Source organism: Podarcis pityusensis (genome assembly GCF_964106645.2).
Source record: "Podarcis pityusensis genome assembly, chromosome: 7".
Lineage (NCBI taxonomy): Eukaryota > Metazoa > Chordata > Lepidosauria > Squamata > Lacertidae > Podarcis > Podarcis pityusensis.
Window position 1 is genome coordinate 35,225,641 of NC_138031.1, and position 18,942 is coordinate 35,244,582.

The 18,942-nt window shown below is 40.8% G+C and overlaps 1 long non-coding RNA gene across 1 annotated transcript; it reads right to left on the reverse strand.

Moving 5' to 3' along the window:
* Positions 1–15,463: 15,463 nt before the first annotated feature.
* On the reverse strand, positions 15,464–18,791 carry LOC308481426. Its single transcript, XR_013988668.1, has 2 exons — positions 18,740–18,791; positions 15,464–18,268 (listed from the first exon to the last, which is right to left on the reverse strand). It is a non-coding gene; the product is annotated as an uncharacterized lncRNA (long non-coding RNA).
* Between the last annotated feature and the right edge of the window lie 151 nt (positions 18,792–18,942).

Genomic DNA, 18,942 nt, shown 5'->3' on the forward strand with positions numbered 1-18,942 from the left:
TAAAAGCAAGAATTTGAGGTCACAATCCAGCCAAAATAAATATTGAAATCTCAAGTTCAAATTTCAGCAGGAACTAAACATATAGTTAAAGGTTCTTGGCTTTAGGTTGACTAGATCCAGTGTTATATACTCACGTAGTCTGATCCTTTGCACATTTTCTCAGAAGCAAGTCACACTAAATTCAATGACGTTTATCTCCAAGTAAATGTGCATTGGATCTCAGCTTTAAAACAGTTGCAAGAGAAATGCCCAGCACAGTAAATGGCCACATCCATTATTCTACATTTTAACATAGAAAAGGATCAAACCTAAATAATGTTAGGCCCTATTTGTACAGATTAAAAACATAAGCATCCTATTCTGATCATTTTTTTGTTGAGTATACTCTGCACAAATAATTTAAAAAGAAACACAAAGGTAACATCTACAGGACCAGTTACACACATCACTATCACTTTAGTCCAAATTTATTACATTTTTAATTAAGGGCTAGAAGTACAAAAAACATACCTGTTTCTAAAATAGAGTCCAGTATACGTATGGATGCTTCATCAGAACTTGCTACATTATCTTAGCCAGTTAATGCCTTTATACAAACATTCTTATTCATACAAATAAAAAGAAGGAAAGAAAAGCAAGACAAGAGCAAAGGGGGAAATACTTCTCTAGCCGAACCACTTTTCTGTAGAAAGGGTGCTGTTCTTCTCCCTTCCTTCCTTCCTTCCTTCACATATGGGGTTAAACAGGTCAGTGGGGTCTGGTTACTTTTTGTTACTCTAGGAGCCCATTGGCTATCCCTTCTGAAGGCCCATGAAATAATGAATAAAACATTAATGAGTATAAAGGTTGCTATAGCATGATAGCCAATGACGCCAAAAAGTGCAGCACATCCCAGTTTGATTAGGTTTCATCCTTCACTCTGTTTTGTCTGCCTCTAATAGACTTGCTGAGCTTATTTAAAAGTAAACTTGTATCTGGTAGCATGTCCACAGCTTCCAGAGGCACTAGAGTCCTCTTTTTTTTAAGATGACTAAAAAGCTTGAGAAAATGAATTGGAAACTTGGAATTTCTTCCCAGAAGACCAGGGAGCTACTGAGTTAAATTAACAGTAGTTTCTGTTCCACAAAGAACAGGGAGATGTGTTTCACGTCTGCTGCAATGAAATAGAATGTGAATCATTACTGGAGAATAATCTGAGTAATGGGTTTCCCCAAAAACTCATTCCTGGAACCTGTGAATTTGTAATATAAAGGAAACACTTCTGTTGATACACACACAATGCCTTTATCTCTCTACTAGATAATCACACCCTATATCTAGGGCTAGATGATACAATTGCCAAGTAGATTTCAACAGTAGCACTTCAACCGCTAGCCATTGTTAGTTCTCTCGTTGGGGACAAGGAACCTGTAGTCCTCTAGATGTTGTTCGACTCCAGCTCCCATCGGCATCAGACAACAGGGCAAATTGGTCAGGGATTGTGAGAGGTGGAGTCCAACAACATATGGCGGTCCTCTGTCCCTTCCTAGAATATGCATTGCCACATTTGCAAAGCTATTTAGCAATGTGAGATGTTTATGTTCAGCTCAAGACAAAGTGGGTCATTTTGTCAACAAGAAACCACCTCTGAACCTTTCAGTTTGGGTGCTTTCTAGGGAAAGGGGTGGGGTGGAAGAATACCCTCTAACAATTTAACTAGTACAGGGAATTTAATTTGGATACAGTGGTACCTCGAGTTACATACGCTTCAGGTTACATACGCTTCAGGATACAGACTCCACTGACCCAGAAATAGTGCTTCAGGTTAAGAACTTTGCTTCAGGATGAGAAAATAAATTGGGCTCCGGTGGCGTGGCAGCAGCAAGAAGCCCCATTAGCTAAAGTGGTGCTTCAGGTTAAGAACAGTTTCAGGTTAAGTATGGACCTCTGGAACAAATTAAGTACTTAACCCAAGGTACCACTGTATTTGCTTTCACAGAAATGAAAGCAAAAAAGAAAGCTCCAGCCTTACAGTACGTCACTCAACTCCTTTTCTACCTCCCTTCAGCTTCCATGTTGGCTTTGACATTACAGTTCTGTTTGTCTATGTGCATTCACGATCTGCATGTACTGCAAAATTCCCTTAGAATTTATTCTGTTGTTCCAGAGATTACTGCATTGAAGGTAATTAATGGGAAAGGGAGGACCACCATGTTACACTCTATGTCATGGCTAGGCAAAATAAGACCCGGGGGCCAGATCCGGCCCAATTGCCTTCTAAATCCAGCCTGCGGACAGTCTGGGAATCAGCGTGTTTTTACATGAGTAGAATGTGTGCTTTTATTTAAAATGCATCTCTGGGTTATTTGTGGGGCCTGCATGGTGTTTTTGCATGAGTAGAATGTGTGCTTTTATTTAAAATGCATCTCTGGGTTATTTGTGGGGAATAGGAATTCATTCATTCCCCCCCCCCCCAAAATAAAGTCCAGCCCCACACAAGGTCTGAGGGACAGTGGACCGGTCCCCTGCTGAAAAAGTTTGCTGACCCCTGCCTTAACAGATATGCTACATGATCAGTAATGGGATGTTGTGCAATGTCACAAATGGTGCTTACTCACCCTATATCTACCTTTCTTTGGTCTTTTCAGACCTAAATCTAGTTGGAGAGGATAAACCAGCAAAGATGCCCCATGTTGTTACAGTTCTGTGCTGCCTTATGAAACATGATGTTGTAAGGTTTGCTTATTGACCACCTGTCAAGTACGGTACATTCTGTAGGCCTACAGCTCCCTCTGGTGTCGTACAGTAGCAAATTATTTATGTCTGATGGTTAATATATCTTTGCAACGTAATGTCCAGTGTGTGTCAAAAGAAGAGAATCATGAGTGTGAACATACCACAAATGTTAGCTCCTTATTATTTAGAAAGATGTAGGGTCCCATGATGGAGGGGGACAAGATATGGGTTTTGATACACCACAGTCTGTGCAAACACCATACATTAAAAGCATATTTAAAGCACACACCCCCGATAATCTAGGGAACTGTAGTTTCTTAAGAGTGCTGGGAATTGAAGCTCTGTGGGAGCAGACTAAAGTTCTCAAGATTCTTTTTGGATGGGGTGTGTTTTAAATGTGACATTCATTTTATTTCTAGACAAATCGGAGTCTATTTTGTATTGCCTTTGCTTTGTTTTAAATATGGATTTATCCACACTGGAGTTTCCTGTATTGTTGCAGCTATTTGTGTTCTTATTTAATTTGCATAGTTCACATAACATTGCTGTCAATACCAGTCTCAGTGCTTCACCCCTGTAGATTTACCTAATGCAGGGGCAATATAAGAAGTTTGAGAAAATCAGGCTCCAAACCACTCCACTTAGGGTCACACATGATTTGTTTTAGTGGTTTTGCATGGGTGGATTAATTGTTCCTTTCCGTTAACCCCCCCCCCCACCGTTCCATGCCTACTACTTTTATTTCTTTCCCAGCTGTGCCTGTAACTAATACCGGTGTACTCCTGAATTGAGAAATATGTATTTTTCTGTTGATCCCTCATATTTGCACAAAACCAGAAAACTGGAGAAGTGTGTCCTGAGAATTTACAATTACCTGTGTGCTTTTGCACAGTTCCTGGGCAGGACTTTTTGTTTTTTAACAAAACAAAACAAAAAGGGGCTTATCCACATTTGATAAATTGGTCAATTGCCTATCCTGGGTTACTTCAGAACTGGATTACTGCAGTGTGCTTTACGTGGGGCTTCCTTCTTATCTGCTTGCAGTTAGTGCGGAATATTGCAGTATGATTGCTGACAGGAGTGAGACCTTGTCAGCATATAACATCTGTTCTCATAGATCTGCACTGGTTGGCAACTGACTACTGGGCCAGGTTCAAAATGTTGCTATTAGTATATAAAACCCATAGCAACTTTGGACCACTTTACCTAAGAGATCACCATGCCCTATATCCACCCACTCGACTACTTTGATCTGCAGACTGGCACTGTTCCAGACCCCACATAATGCCCCTCAGTGCTTTTTTCTGGGCGTACGCAGGGGTACGCATACCCCTAAACATTTTTTTTTTAATGGTGATTTTCTTGAGTCAAAATGAGAGTACCCCTAAATATTTTTTTTAAAAAAGCACTGATGCCCCTTCTGCATTTGTAAAAAATCAATATTCTAGTGTGGCAGTGCCTACACTCTGTAACTCCCTGACTATTGATATCAGACAGGTGCTCCCACTGTACCCTCTTTGGCACCTGCTAAAAACATTTTTGGTTAGACAAGTCTACCAAGACATGCAGAATGTTCATGTACGTTTTAATTTGTTTTTAGGTTTTTGCTGATTTTGTTTTTTGACTGTTTAAAGAGTTGTTTTTACTGACAATTTTATTGTTTTATTGTAACTGTACTGTACTGTAAATGCATTTACTGTACTGTAAACTGTACTGTAAATGCATTTAGAACTGTTGTTTTAAATTTGCCTTGAATACCTGCTGCTCCTTTTAAAGCACACAAACAATAGAAGAGCCTGCTGGATCAGGCCAATGGCCCATCTCATCCAGATCCAGTAGCCAGCAGCCAACTAGATGTTGATTGGAAGCAAGAAACCATATACAGTGGTACCTTGGGTTAAGAACTTAATTCGTTCTGGAGGTCCATTCTTAACCTGAAACAGTTCTTAACCTGAAGCACCACTTTAGCTAATGGGGCCTCCCACTGCTGCTGCGCCGCCACTGCACGATTTCTGTCCTCATCCTGAAGCAAAGTTCTTACCCCGAGGTACTATTTCTGAGTTAGCGGAGTCTGTAACCTGAAGCGTCTATAACCTGAAGCGTCTGTAATCCGAGGTACCACTGTATTCAGAAGCATACTGCTTCTGACAGCAGGGGTGCAACATAGCCATCATGGTTTGTAGTCACTGATAGCATTTTCCATGAATTTGTCTAATCCTCTTTGAAAGTAATCCAAAATACATACAACTGGGGTTATTTTTTAAATGCTTGGTAGATGTAATCATAGATCTCTCATAATGCTGACTGAATGCCAGACGGAGACCAGACGTTAGCTCTGCATGATGCCTTAGTGTCTTAAAACTTAGTGTCATATATATATATATATATGAGAATATTGTAGTTTATTCGCAGCACAATCTCTATGCAGGTTTACGTAGAAGTCCCATTTAGTTCAATGAAATGTACTCTCAGGTAGTTGCTTTAAATGCCATCTCCAGCTCCTTGAAAGATTCCAGCAATGGCATTTCCGAAAATTTTTACACATCACTTGGGAAGACAGGCAAACTAATGCCAATGTACTGGAAGAAGCAAAGATTACCACTGTCAAAGCAATGACTCTTCAACATCAGCTTCGTTGGACTGGTCATGTTGTGAGGATGCCTGATTATGGTCTTCCAAAGCAACTACTCTATTCCAAACTTTAAAATGGAAAGCGTAATGCTGGTGGTCAACAAAAGAGTTTTAAAGACTGTCTCAAGGCAAATCTTAAAAAAGTAGTATAAACACCGACAACTAGGAAACATAGGCCTGCAAGTGCTTCAATTGGAGAACATGTTGAAACTACACTGAAAAGGATATATCAAGAACTCTGGCCAAAAGTTTCAATATAAGGAATAATTCCTACTCAAGAGTTGAAATGAAAAACGTGTGTATTCTGCTAAGAATAACAGTTTGAAGCTAGTAGTAGATTTAAACACAACGTATAAGTATGATAGTTTTAAAGTAATGGTAAGTTTGGATACAGCGTTTAAGTGCAGAAATAATGTCGTTTCAAATATACAATGATATAGTACAAAGGTACATGAAATACCAGTGCACAACAATTGTTTTATACAAGTCTCAATAGCAGTCAAAACGAGTCCACATTATATAAAATTAGAATAAAGAATAAAGAATGAAGGATCAAATGGGGTCAAAAAGGAGTATCCGGAGTGTGAATCAGATGTACGGTTCAGTGGTGGTAACCAGGACAGGGCCCTGTTTCGGAGTACACGCCTTCTTCAGCTGGTAATATCAAAAAATATGTCAAGATAGATCAAGGTGCTTCAATCCATAGATAATAAATATAATAAATTATATACATTCTAAAGTATGTTAACACATATTATGATATTTGGTTCCATACCTCGGTTTTTTGACGACTATAAATCTGTTGGAAGTCTGTATCATTTAGTTCTTTTATGTTTCTATTTCGACATGCGTCTAGAAATAAGGATTTCCAAGAGTTATTATTTCCAGTCAAATTATTTGTGAAAAACGGACATCAGTTCAGTGTTTTCTCACCTTAGATAATTGCATCCAAGTTTTCTTGCGTTTCTCTGTGCGTTTTCTATTAGGGAGTGAAATCATTGTCTTATATGTGTGTCTGTGGGAGAGGGAGGATAGGCTCTCCCTTCTTAAAGGTGTAAACAGAGAAGGGATTTAGTCCAAGGCCATCTATGGTGGTTTATTAGAGAAAAGAACTGTAGTCTTGATGTTCATTCAAGCCCTTGGGGGACATCGTTTCAAACAAATGAATATATCGTGCTTCCTGTTGTAACAATAGTCTATCAATATTTCTCCTGGTATATAGATCTACTTTTGGTTTCCAAATAATAAAGAAGACAAAATCCTCTTCCGTGTGTTTTTGTTGTATATAATGTTCCACCATTGGGGCTTCTCGTATTCTGTTACGGATCCGTGATCGATGTTCATTTATGCGTAGTTTAATTGGTCTGGTGCTTTTGCCTATATATATCTTTTGGCATGGGCATATCCATGCATACACGCTATTCTTCGTGTTACAGTTACTGAAATGTTCAATCTGAAACTTGAAGCCAGTCTGTATGTTGGTGAACTCCTTTACTTGTAGTGCGTATTTGCATACATTGCAGCTACCACATTTGTAATGGCCTTTAGTTGATGCTTCCGGGTATGTAAGGTGGTCCGATTTCACCAAATAATTCCTCAGTGATTTGGTTTTTTTTAGGCCAATTATAGGTGGTTTTTGACATCCTGGGATGTTGGATAACAAATGCCAATGTTTATATATGAGTTTCTTAATGCTAGAAGTATGTGGTGTAAATTGCAGTGATGTGCAAATACGATCCTCTCTAGGTTTATCCGAGGTTTTTATAACAAGAAGATCTTTCCTGTTTTTCATTTCCGCTCTATCTTGAGCTGCAGCAAGAGTCCGTGATGTGTATCCTCGTTGTAATAAGGACTGTGTGAGTTGGTAGGCCGCTATTTTGTAGTCATGTTGGGACGATGCATTTCTTTTTAGTCTTAAGTACTGTCCATACGGTAGATTATTCAATAAATGTGGAGCGTGGAAGGATGAAGCGTGTAATAATGAATTTCGATCAGTCGGTTTATGGTATGGGCGGATCTTAAGTTGTTGGGAATGATCTTTAAAGACTGTAACATCCAGAAAATTAACTGATGTATCATGAATGGTACCAGACAATCGTATATTTGGATCTTGGTCGTTGATCCATTGGAGGAATTGTGTTGCTGTGTCTTGATCCTGTATAACGAAGAACAAATCATCTATAAACCAATAATATTTGATTATTTTGGATCTAAAAGGATTGTTGTCATGAAGGATGAAAGTTTTTTCAAAGTGTATCATGTAAATATTCGCAATAGAAGGGGCACAGGCAGAGCCCATCGCTACGCCTTTGATTTGCAGATAGAACTGTTTTAAATAACGAAAAAAGTTATAATCCAAAATGATGTCCAGAATATCGAGCAAAAAATGTGTTGGAGGTTCTCTCGTGAGTCTGGAATCCAAAAGAGTTTCTATAATCGACCTGACTTCAGGTAATGGGACATTTGTATACAGCGACTCGACATCCAGGGTGACAAGGGAGGCCTCCTTTGGTATGGTAGTGTTCTCAACGTGTCCAATAAATGTTTTCGTATCCAGAATATAAGACGGAGTGTCGATGGCGAATGGATGCAAATAATGTTCCATATACTGACAAAGGGGTTCCAAAAGAGAGTCATTACCTGAGACAATCGGTCTGCCTGGTGGAGCATCAAGTGATTTGTGAATTTTTGGAAGTATATAAAATACTGGGGTACGTGGATATTTATTGACTAAAAATTCAGTTGTTTTCTTATCGAGGTATCCAAACGATATGCCTTCCGATAAGGTGGTCCTGATTATTCTGGAAACGTCGTCAGTAGGGTCTTTGGGCAATGGTTTATAAAAATTGCTATTTTGCAGTTGTCTATTTACTTCTGCGGTATAATCCGGAGTATTCATAATGACTATGGCTCCGCCCTTATCTGCTGGTTTTATCACAATATTCTCATCCGATTGAAGGCTAGCAATGATTTCTCTATCCTTTGCGGTAAAATTCCTTTTGTGTGGAGGTGGTCTTCTCTTTTCTATTTTATTAATGTCTTCTAGTAAAACCTGATAGAATGCATTCAGGCGGGCATTATCTACATGCGGGTTAAATGATGAGTGAACGCGGAATGGCGATGGTGTAGTCTGAAAATTGCCAAAGTGGCACCTTAATTTAACAAGACGTACAAGTTTGAAGATGTCCACCCTTGTCTGGAACGCATTATATTTAGGTGTGGGAACAAATCCCAGTCCGAGATTTAAAATTCTCTCTTCTTCATGGGTTAGTGTGCGTTTGGATAAATTTACAACTAAAGACGTCGTTGTTGATTGCGGCGCTTGGGAAAACCCTGTTGTTTGGAATAATCAATGGTGTGTGGACGTAAATCGTATTGTCTTAATTGTCTGGGTTGTCTTATCTGTCGATGTGGAATTTGTTCCTGTGAGTCGCTCTGTTCGGAAGATTCAGCACTGCTGGATGAAAATTCAGTTGTTGATCTAGGTTGAATACTAGTGTTCATGGATTTCTGCATCCATGGGAACACGTGATCTGATTCGTAATCCCTACGATTGCGTTCAAACTTCCTTAGTTTCTCAATTTTTATATTATCCGAATAATTCTTAAGTTCTACTTGTAATTGTTTAAATTTAGATTCAAACGTCTCCAAATCAAATTGTTTATGTAATTCCTCAGTGATTCCAACAGCTTCTTTGTCCAAACGTTCAGTCTCTTTAATTGCAAATTCTGTGATTAAAGTCATCAGGTCAAAAGAACATCTATTTAGAATGGACATCCATTTAATTTTAAATTCTTCATTATTGGAAAATAAAGTTGGAGCTTTTCAATTGGAGAACAGCCTTTACCAAAGGTGTCATGGACTTTAAAGACACTCAAACTCAGCATGAAAGGGAGAAACGTGCCAAGAGGAAGGCATGCTTGGCAAACCCTCACCTTGATCAACTCCTGCCCAGAAACCTATGTCCCCTATGTGGAAGGACCTGTGGATCCAGAATTGGCTTCCACAGTAACTTACAGACTCACTGTTAAGGCCGTGTTCATGGAAAACAATCTTACTCAGCTACGAGTGATCACCAAAGAAGACTCTCAGGTTAGTGTGTGTAGGATGGCAAACCCAGTGGCTGAGAAGACCCAGCTTCCTTACTTATATGTGAAGCATTTTTCCCTTGGGAAAAGCTGGTGTTTCTATGAAGAATAGTGAGAATTAATTATACTTTGTTGTCTGTGATACTGTGTTCATACTGTGTCTGTTTTTCCTGAGTTTTTGCATAAGCTTTTGGATACCATTTGTTGTTTTCTGTAGTGATAGCAAATATTTGCATTTGTGGGTTTGGAAACATATCATTTCACTCAGCTGCCTAATCCTGGGTTCCTGAACAATTCTCTTTAGCTGTTAAATAAAGAAGTATAGTGGTACCTCGGGTTAAGAACTTAATTCATTCTGGAGGTCCGTTCTTAACCTGAAACTGTTCTTAACCACTTTAGCTAATGGGGCCTCCTGCTGCGCCGCCGCACACAATTTTCATTATCATCCTGAGGCAAAGTTCTCAACTCAAGGTAACTCTTCCAGGTTAGTGGAGTTTGTAACCTGAAGCGTTTGTCACCTGAGGTGCTTGTAACTTGAGGTACCACAGTATTGCTTTCTGGAGGAGCCAAAGAGGAATAAAAGTGGGGCAAAAATAAACCAGAACATTTGTGGTATAAAAACACAGAAGAGAAAGAGATGGCCAAGAATGACCTGGTATTGTAAAGAAATACGGTGCACTATCAAGCAAAGCAACCTCTTCTTTTAAGTACTGTCATGTGGTAACACTGGGGAAGCATAACAAAATGAAAGGAAGCAGAACAAATCTACCACCAGTACACGGTGATTGTGTCAAGAATATGTTAATGAAAACAATAACATTTGTCTGGAGGGGCTCTTAGTCTAACCAGCAGTGTTAAAAAGTATGAAGAGATCCTAGACCCACAGAAAACTCACTGAGGAAATTCTAATGAAGCAGGCGCCTCCTCAGCATTCAAGTTATCTTTTATTGCAAGGTATTTCTTGTCATGACTCCATTAACCAATAAAGCTAATCTAGGCATTGGCCTGTTTCCAAGGAAAATAGCTTATCCATGACAGATAAATACAATGCAGTTACAGAATCATAAAGATACAGATGTCTAATATTTAGTCCATAGTTTGGCACATTATGCGGTCTTGAATTTCTTATTTAATCACTAGAAACAAAGACAATGATTCAAGTACACGTACTGAAAAACTTCAGCAGTGAGGTGCTGGGATCAGCGGTGCCAACTTGAATAAAATCGGGGGGGGGGGGCAGCCCAACATAATCAATAATATGATGTGGTGCACCCCCCCCCCCAATTGAATGGCAATGCCCATCAACTCGCGAGGGAGGGGAGTGAAGACCCCCTCAGCCCCTAGAAGTTGGCTCCTATTCCTGGAATGCCTGTGTTTATAGATAGAGTTTTACTATGGAAGTAACCCCCTTCTCCAAAACAGGCTTGTAGCCAGAAATATTATTTTTTAATATTTATTATTATTATTGTGGAAAAGGAACCTTAAGGAGGTAGTGCCATATTGCAGAGCAGCCAGAACATAAATACAAGCAGCCTTGTTTGTTTGAAGTTACGTCTTGCTGGATCAGACAAAAGGCTTGTTCAGTCCAGCATCCTATTCTCATAGTGGCCAATGGGATGCCTATGGAAAGCACTCAAAGAGCAGCTTTACTTCAGTGTTCCACATGGTGGTCTAAATTGCCCTTAAAATTGATTTATGCCAGCAAAAGGGAGCTCATTCATAGATGGTATTTAATACCAAGAAAATTAGCACAAAACACCCAGAAACTTCAGCAAGACGAGGCTGGTGAGGTACATATGTGGTGGGAGTGTGACAAAATTGTGGTTGTCAGTTTTATGTAAGATTAGCAAAATTAATAAGCAGCAAATAGAAGTGACACCATAACTAGCTTTATTTAATATACTTCAAGGTAATAACTCAAATCTGCATGATAAAGAACTCATTAGTCATCTGCTATCAGTACCTAGAAATAGTATAGCTAGAAAAATTTCTCAGGGGTTTAACTTTACTATGTATGCATCCCCACCAGATTTATGTCTGTGCTTGTGAGAAACTGTTTACATGGCTGGATTGGTCTGCAAAGAGATGGCCAATAAAATTACATATAATGCAATAGGTGAAAATGACCCTGAAACAAAGGAGCTGTAATAACACCCATTTATATGCAACCAGGGCCTTCCTAAAATCTCCGTATTTGTCTAAAAGCCTGTTGAAAAATGAAGATTTTAACACCTGCCCCTGAAAACCTGAGGGGTTGAAGTACGATGAGGTTTATTGGAAGGAAGTTTCAGAGTTGAAAGTCATGGAAGAGGAGCGTTCATAGTTCCCAGTAGTCTCATCTCTCAGCTAAATGTGGAGCCAGGAACATCATCATAATCTCAGATCCAAAGCCAGAACTTAAGCCCAGCTAGAATGGATTGAGAAAATCAACTTTACAAATAAATGGTGGTGTACTAATTTAATAATAATAATAATAATAATAATAATAATAATAATATCCAGTAATGCTCAAAGCTTGAGCAGCAACCATCTGATTACTATAATGAGTTATGCGTGGAGCTACCTTTGAAGATGATTTGAAAGTTCCAATTAATGAAGAACTGTGCTCTGAGAGTTCCAACTGGTTTATCTAAGTGGGGCTATATTACCCTTATTCAGAAGGAATTATATTTACAGCATATTATATTAATTTCTGAGCCCAGTTCAAGGTGTTGTTGTTTGCCTTAAAAACAACAACGGTTGAGATGGTTGAGAATCTAAACATCTGATGGACCTCCTTCTCCCATACCAACCTGTGCATGTATTAAGATCTTCAGCTGAGACTTCCATCTGTTGCACAGGTATATCTGTAGAACATGGAGGAGAGCAATTTTAGCAATTTTCTAGTTTGGGAATACTCTCCCAAAGGAGTTAATGCCCCATCTGCAGTATAGGAGTTAGGAGACCCCTATTGCCCTTACAAAGCTATAATCAGCTTAATAATCAATCCCTCTTCCCAGAGAATTGTGTTGTAGTCCAACAACATCTGGAGGGTCACAGGTTCCTCATCGCTGACCTAGCCCATGCAGATTGAAATCTGGCCGTAAACCTGAATTGGCCTCTTTACCTCATCTCCAGTGCCTAGCACTCCTCTGGTGTCAAATAAATGCTAAATACCAACAGTAAATTGAAGCATACTGTTGCCCCAATTAACTGTATCTCTTCCCTTCCAACTTACAAATGATCTGATTCAGGCTTTAAGATATCTATTATTTCTAAGAGGGTTACAATTCAAATGGTTTATTAGAGTGCAGATCAAGAAAAATGAACAGCAGTGAAAACTGCTCATGTAGAAAATAAGGAGGTTTTAAGACAAGGCTACAACAAAGAGGGCGCTTTAAAAAAAATGTTATCTGTCAGCTTTTGAGTAAGAGTTAAAAGCTTGGTAAGCAACTTTTCTTGACAGGCATTACTATATAACCCACATTTAAGCTGTCTTTAAAACACTGTTTCAAAGCGAATTGAAAGTAGACACCTTGTTTGCAGTGACAACATTGTTTACATATAAAAGCTGCGGGGTTGGAATTTGAGCCATACATTTCGACCACTCAGATTTTATGTGTTTTCTAAACCTGGCTGTTAGTCAAACATTAGGTGAAACAAATTTTCTGACCAATCTTAAAGAGAAGACAATTCCTAAGATACGTATTTAGAAGAAAAGGACATTGAAAATATGATACAGTGGTGCCTCAGGTTACATACGCTTCAGGTTACAGACTCCGCTAACGCAGAAATATTACCTCGGGTTAAGAACTTTGCTTCAGGATGAGAACAGAAATCGTGCTCCAGCGGCGCAGCAGCAGCGGGAGGCCCCTGAAGTGGTGCTTCAGGTTAAGAACAGTTTCGGGTTAAGAACGGACCTCCGGAACGAATGAAGTACTTAACCCGAGGTACCACTGTACAGATTTAATAGAGCAATCATTCAGGCTGGATCTAGACACATCAAAGAGGTGTTTCAGTTAAACGCGTTGCAAACTTTGTATGAGAAATCGGGTTAGGAAAAATGGAATTCCATAGCGCCATCTGGTGTCACAGTGTCATAATGCATATGCAACACATATAAAGCGCTTTTTCTTTGCCAGTGTAGCTGAGTCCACATTCAGAGCTGTGCTGGTAAAGGCAGGCAGAGTTACCTCTCTAGAGTGCACATGGCATCCAAGCAGTACCTTGGGAGGTGGTGAGAATTGAGTCTTATTATATTTTTTCTAACTTGCTATAGATTCCTGGTGAGTTTGCTGGCACACCAATGAAATGAAGGGGTTTTGGGTCTGGGGTGGTCTGCAGTCCTCCAATGTTGACCATAACCCACCCATGACTCTATCCTATTTTAGTGATCCAACGGTGGGTCACCTTAGCCAGCACAGCCATCCTGCAGCATGTGGACGCATTTCCACAGGTGTGTGGTTGGTAGAGGGGGAAGATTTGCACTTCCAATGGCATTGGGAGTCTTCCTCTCATCCTAATTGCTATGGCTCATCTGTACCAGGCATTCCAATGGACAAGACAGCCCAAAAAGTTCCAACTGGGCAACTTGCTCCAGCAAAGGCTGAAGGTAAGGCTGGAAATGAACCCGAGGCCTTGAGTCACTTCACCCAGTCTACTTTTCCCAAGCTCCTCTTCCTTGGTTTGAGGGCTGTGGCTCTTATAACACCAATTTATAACACCCATATTCTGTTGGGAACCATCCAGAGTGGCTGGGGAAATCCAGCCAGATGGCAGGGTATAAAAAATTATTTATTATTTATTATTTTTATTATTATAACCTTCTGGCCCACAGGCAAGCTTGTCTGAGCCTTTCTGTGGCCTCTTGCCTGACACATTTTCTGTGCTGCTAGGCAGGTGCGGTAGAATGGGAAGTATTTGATTCCTCTAAGTTAAACTTGGGGGTGGCTTGTGCGAGGGTCCTGGATTAGGCTCTGCAGGTTCCAGACTGTTAGCCTCAGGTTCTGTGGGCTCCAAACCATCAGTCTTTGGGCTCTGTTGACTCAGAAATACCAGCGTCAAGAGCCTGACCTGATTCTCCAGTTGGTGGTACAGTCACCTCAGACTTGTTTGGCTTATTCTCTTTTGATTCTGAGCTCAATATCATGATACAAATGCTCCTCAGTTGGCAAACCTCTGTGTATGGGTTTGCACTATTAGTCAAATAGTAAATTCCTGTATCGTGGGAAACACCTCTTATTTGCACTCTGCTTGCAGTTTCTGTAAAATTAATTGGCTGAAAATAAGAGTTCTAATTGCACTTTTAAAAGGTTGCTAATTAATTTTAGTAAAGAACAAGATTTCATTTCATATTAATGATGCTACCTCCATTGTGAAATGTGAACCACATTCTAAAATGTTTTGAACCAAAACTGTAATAGCCACTCACAATTAGCATGTTATTTTAAATATTAGACTTGCACATAGTGAGATGTCATTTCCTCCCCACAGTTGTACATGAGTTGCATGGGTTATGCACTCACGTGCAAATTAAACTCATCCAATAAACACTACAAGCATTGTAGTTAATTAAAACAAATATTATTGTTTGAAAATAAGAACTTTGAAATGTATTCAGCTTCTGATTTTTCTAGGCTTGTATCGTAATGTAGTGTAGATGTTGGCAATGTGCTCACACAGGCTGTCTGTACAGCTGCGTGTGAAGTAATGGATAGAAGAATGCAAGTTGCCACAAACTGGTGTGGACATCAGGGAACGAGCCTGCTTTACACTTTATGTATTGTAGGTTTACCTGTGGGCTCTCAGCATCCTCAACAAACCATAGTTTACTGTGTGTTTGCCTATAGTTGCATTCCCATTTAGTGTCTCGGGCCCAAACAGAAAAACACCTGCTTTCTCTTTCCACATTGTTCTTTGCTGAACCCAACAAATCCCATGGCTTTCAGTATCACCCATATGGCCATGATTTTGAGATGATGTAGAGATATCAGACAGAGAGCTATAGCAAAGAGTCAAATGCCAAATTTGCATAATCATTAACCATACTGTTGACCAGGTACATATAGATGGCTTTATTTTTATTCCTCCATCTCCTTTGCTTTTAATCCCTTACCAGATAATATTACTTTGCTCTACACAAATGTGAAAAATGGTGAAAAATTTCACAAATGGTGAAAAATATTCATTCTCTGGTAATCATCTCCTTGATACCTTCCTAACCCCATGAGGCTCTGGTAACAGGTGCATCCCAGCCTGGAGAATTCATATCATAAATCACAATTATTAACTGATAGTATCAATAATGTGGCCTATCAGTTTACCCATCCATTTTTGCTACAGGGCTAGAGTTCTATATGTCATAGCAAGTGTAAGGTGACAAGCAGAGACAAGCTGAGAAGAGGAAACAAAAGAGGCGCAGTAAGCTGAGGAAATATTTTCCTTTATCACGGTGCTCTCAAATTTCAAAGAAAAATGATCAGGAACTCTGTTTTCTCTCCCCTTCTCATACTTCCACACCTTCCATTGTGCAATCTTGGATCTTGGATCTTGCATTATACTCCACCTGCGTATTTGCTTTGGCAGCAGGAGCAGGAAGTGGCTAGAGTTCAATGGGTTTGGTGCTTTTGGTGCTTTCAATTGTTTATGTTTCTTCTGAGAATTCTCCCCCTCCCTTTACATATATAATGTTATAGTCTGGCACGTGGGGTTTGTTTGGAGGGATGTTATTACATCAGTTCAGTTGCCCTTTAAACACACTCATAATAATATGGGAGCTATTTCAGCATGATGCAATCTATGGGGTCAGGGTTGTTTTTGAGGGTCTTTTCTGCAGTATTGTCATCCAGAATTGCCAGCAGGGAAGCTTCCAATTCAGTGTGAAAGGCCCATGTGATTGGCCTCCTGGTCATACTATTGACATGTATATCCCTGCAGAGCAGGAGTAAACAATTTTGGAAAATGTCCCACACTACTGGATGTTAGTGTGGAAAGTGCTGTACCTTAAAAAAGTAAAAATAAAATCCATTATAAACAACCTGATAGCATGTCCAGACATACAATCTTGTTCTTGCTCATTCTTAAGATGCTTTATGAAGGAACATGCATTCTAGGCATTTATAATGTGCCAGTGATTTAGCATTATGTCTCAGTCTGATTAAAAGCATGGAAATTAATTGGTGGCACCCTTGGATTCAGTAATTCCTCTATATAACCAAAAAACCATGACTACACTACATCATTTGGAGAATAATTATGGTTCCTCAACTACTGGATGCAAATACCTTCTTATATGAATCACAATTCCCCTTTAGGAAGAATGTTGCTTTTTTGATAGTTTCCAAGTGATGGCAAAATTGCATATCTCCAATAAGTTGTGTTCTGGCTCCCACTCTTTTAAACTTTTATATTAATGATTTCCTGCCATAATTAGGCAATGAAAAAACCCCTTCTCTGGTAATTAGGAACAGAAAGATCTCAGTCTTGATGTATGCCGATAATTTAGTGCTCCTCCCTTTCCCGATTGGGCCTCAAAATCTATTTGAGGTATTCAGCACATACTGTAATCAAGTCTATCTATAAAATACTCTTAAGGCCAATATTATGATTTGGGGCAAACATAGTCCTAGGTATAAATGGTGCTCAAATCAGCAAGCTCTAGAACAAACTTACTTGTTTAGATACCTGGTGTACTCTTTAGTGAAACCCTCTCCTGGAAGTGTCATATATGTGATGTTGGAGTCTAAGAAGGTAACTGGGGTATCTGAAGAAGTGTGCACACACACGAAAGCTCATACCAATAACAAACTTAGTTGGTCTCTAAGGTGCTGCTGGAAGGATTTTTAAATTTTTGTTTTAAATACGGCAGACCAACACAACTACCTACCTGTAACTAGAACTGGGGGAAATGAGTGAGTTCTTAGGTGTTAGGGATGTCTGAAGTGTACCAGTGATTAAGGGCCAACAGCACGCCAGGAGTGCTGGAGTTTCTTCCCAGAAGACTTACACTGTACTATACAAAGCTGTATACAAGACTAATTATTTACTTATTTTTATATCCAGATTTTTTACTTGTTTTTATATCCAGATTTTCTTCTTTCATAGAACCCATGGTGGCATTCATGTGGTTCTCAAGACAGTCCCAGACTACACCCAGCCCTGCTTAGCTTCAGCAAGGCTGTGGTTTCATGTGCTTTCTTCACACATACCCTGCAACCTATCATTTTTGAGAGCTGAAGCAGTATGATAAGAGCCATTGTTTTCCATAGCTTACAACACAATTCTTTTCTCATGCTAATCCTTTTTGGGCGAACAGGTTTTGTAGGTAATTGAAGTACTACAAAAACATGCAAACAAAGGCGAGAGTGCAATGAAAGTGAGCAATTGTCAACAATGACTCTTATCATGTCACCTTGAGTCCTTCATCTCCTGCCATCTCGCAGAGAACAGGCTAGAAATTGACAAGGCAGTTGCAGGATGGGTTGAGGGGAGAGGAAAGAAGGCAAGTGGAGCTGGAGCCACATTGCAAAGCGAGGCAGAGGTTGCCTAGGGCGGGCTGAGCCTGAGGAGTGTGGTTTTGAGTGCTGCTGCCGCCGCCGCCGCCGCTGCTGCACCAGCACCAGCGGCAGCAGCAAACAAAAGAGCCGAGTGCCACAGGAATCCCTTCAAAATGTAACTCCATTTATGTGAGATTCTGTAGGTAAGATAATTAAAACAGGGGCGAGGAGGTGGAAGGAAAAGTCGGTTGGATGTTGCGGCCATCAAGTCTGCATTCAGCCAGAACATCAGTAGAGATTTTCTCCTCGCGAGGTGCTGTAGAACGAAGAAGATCGAAGCTGAAGAGATATAAGGGGCCCCTAGGGAAAGAAAAAGAAGATCCTATATACTGAGCAGGGAAACAGAAACGATTGTGAAGAAAGCACCCGCCCTCCCTTTACTCTCCCTTAGCAAAAGCAACGGGGGGGGGGTAAGCCAGGCAGGAGGAATGACGTCACGACGCACAAGCTCCGTCAGCGTCCCCGCTGCGCATAGGCGCGCCGACACACAGCTTGCCCGCCCGGCCGCCCTGGCTGGTGCTTCCCTGGGCGCGTGCGCTCGCCTTCGCTTGGGGCTTGCGCCTGACTGCGGGCGCGGGAGAGGCAAAGGCGGCCTCTCGCTCCTGCACGCGCAGCTGCTCTCTCTCTCTCCCCCCCCCGCCCGCTGACGCTTCCGTCGCCTCCACCACAGCTGCGGCATCACCAACCGCCACTACCTGGCCCCTCCCCTCGCGCGGGGCCGCGCCTCGTGCCGGACAATAGCGGCGCTGCCGCAGCCGAGTTGTGTCTCACCCAAATCAGCCCGCCGCCGTCGCCGCAGCCACCCGGGCCCGCTCGCCGGCACCCATGAGCGGCGGCACGCGGCCGTCCCGGCTGCGGAGCTGACCGGGGGACTCGAGACGGGACTTGCCGTGGCTGCTTCTTCTTCTCGTCCTTCTCCTTCCTCCTCGGCACTTGCTTCCCGCTCAGCCTTCCCTAGGGCTGCGTCGGCGGGC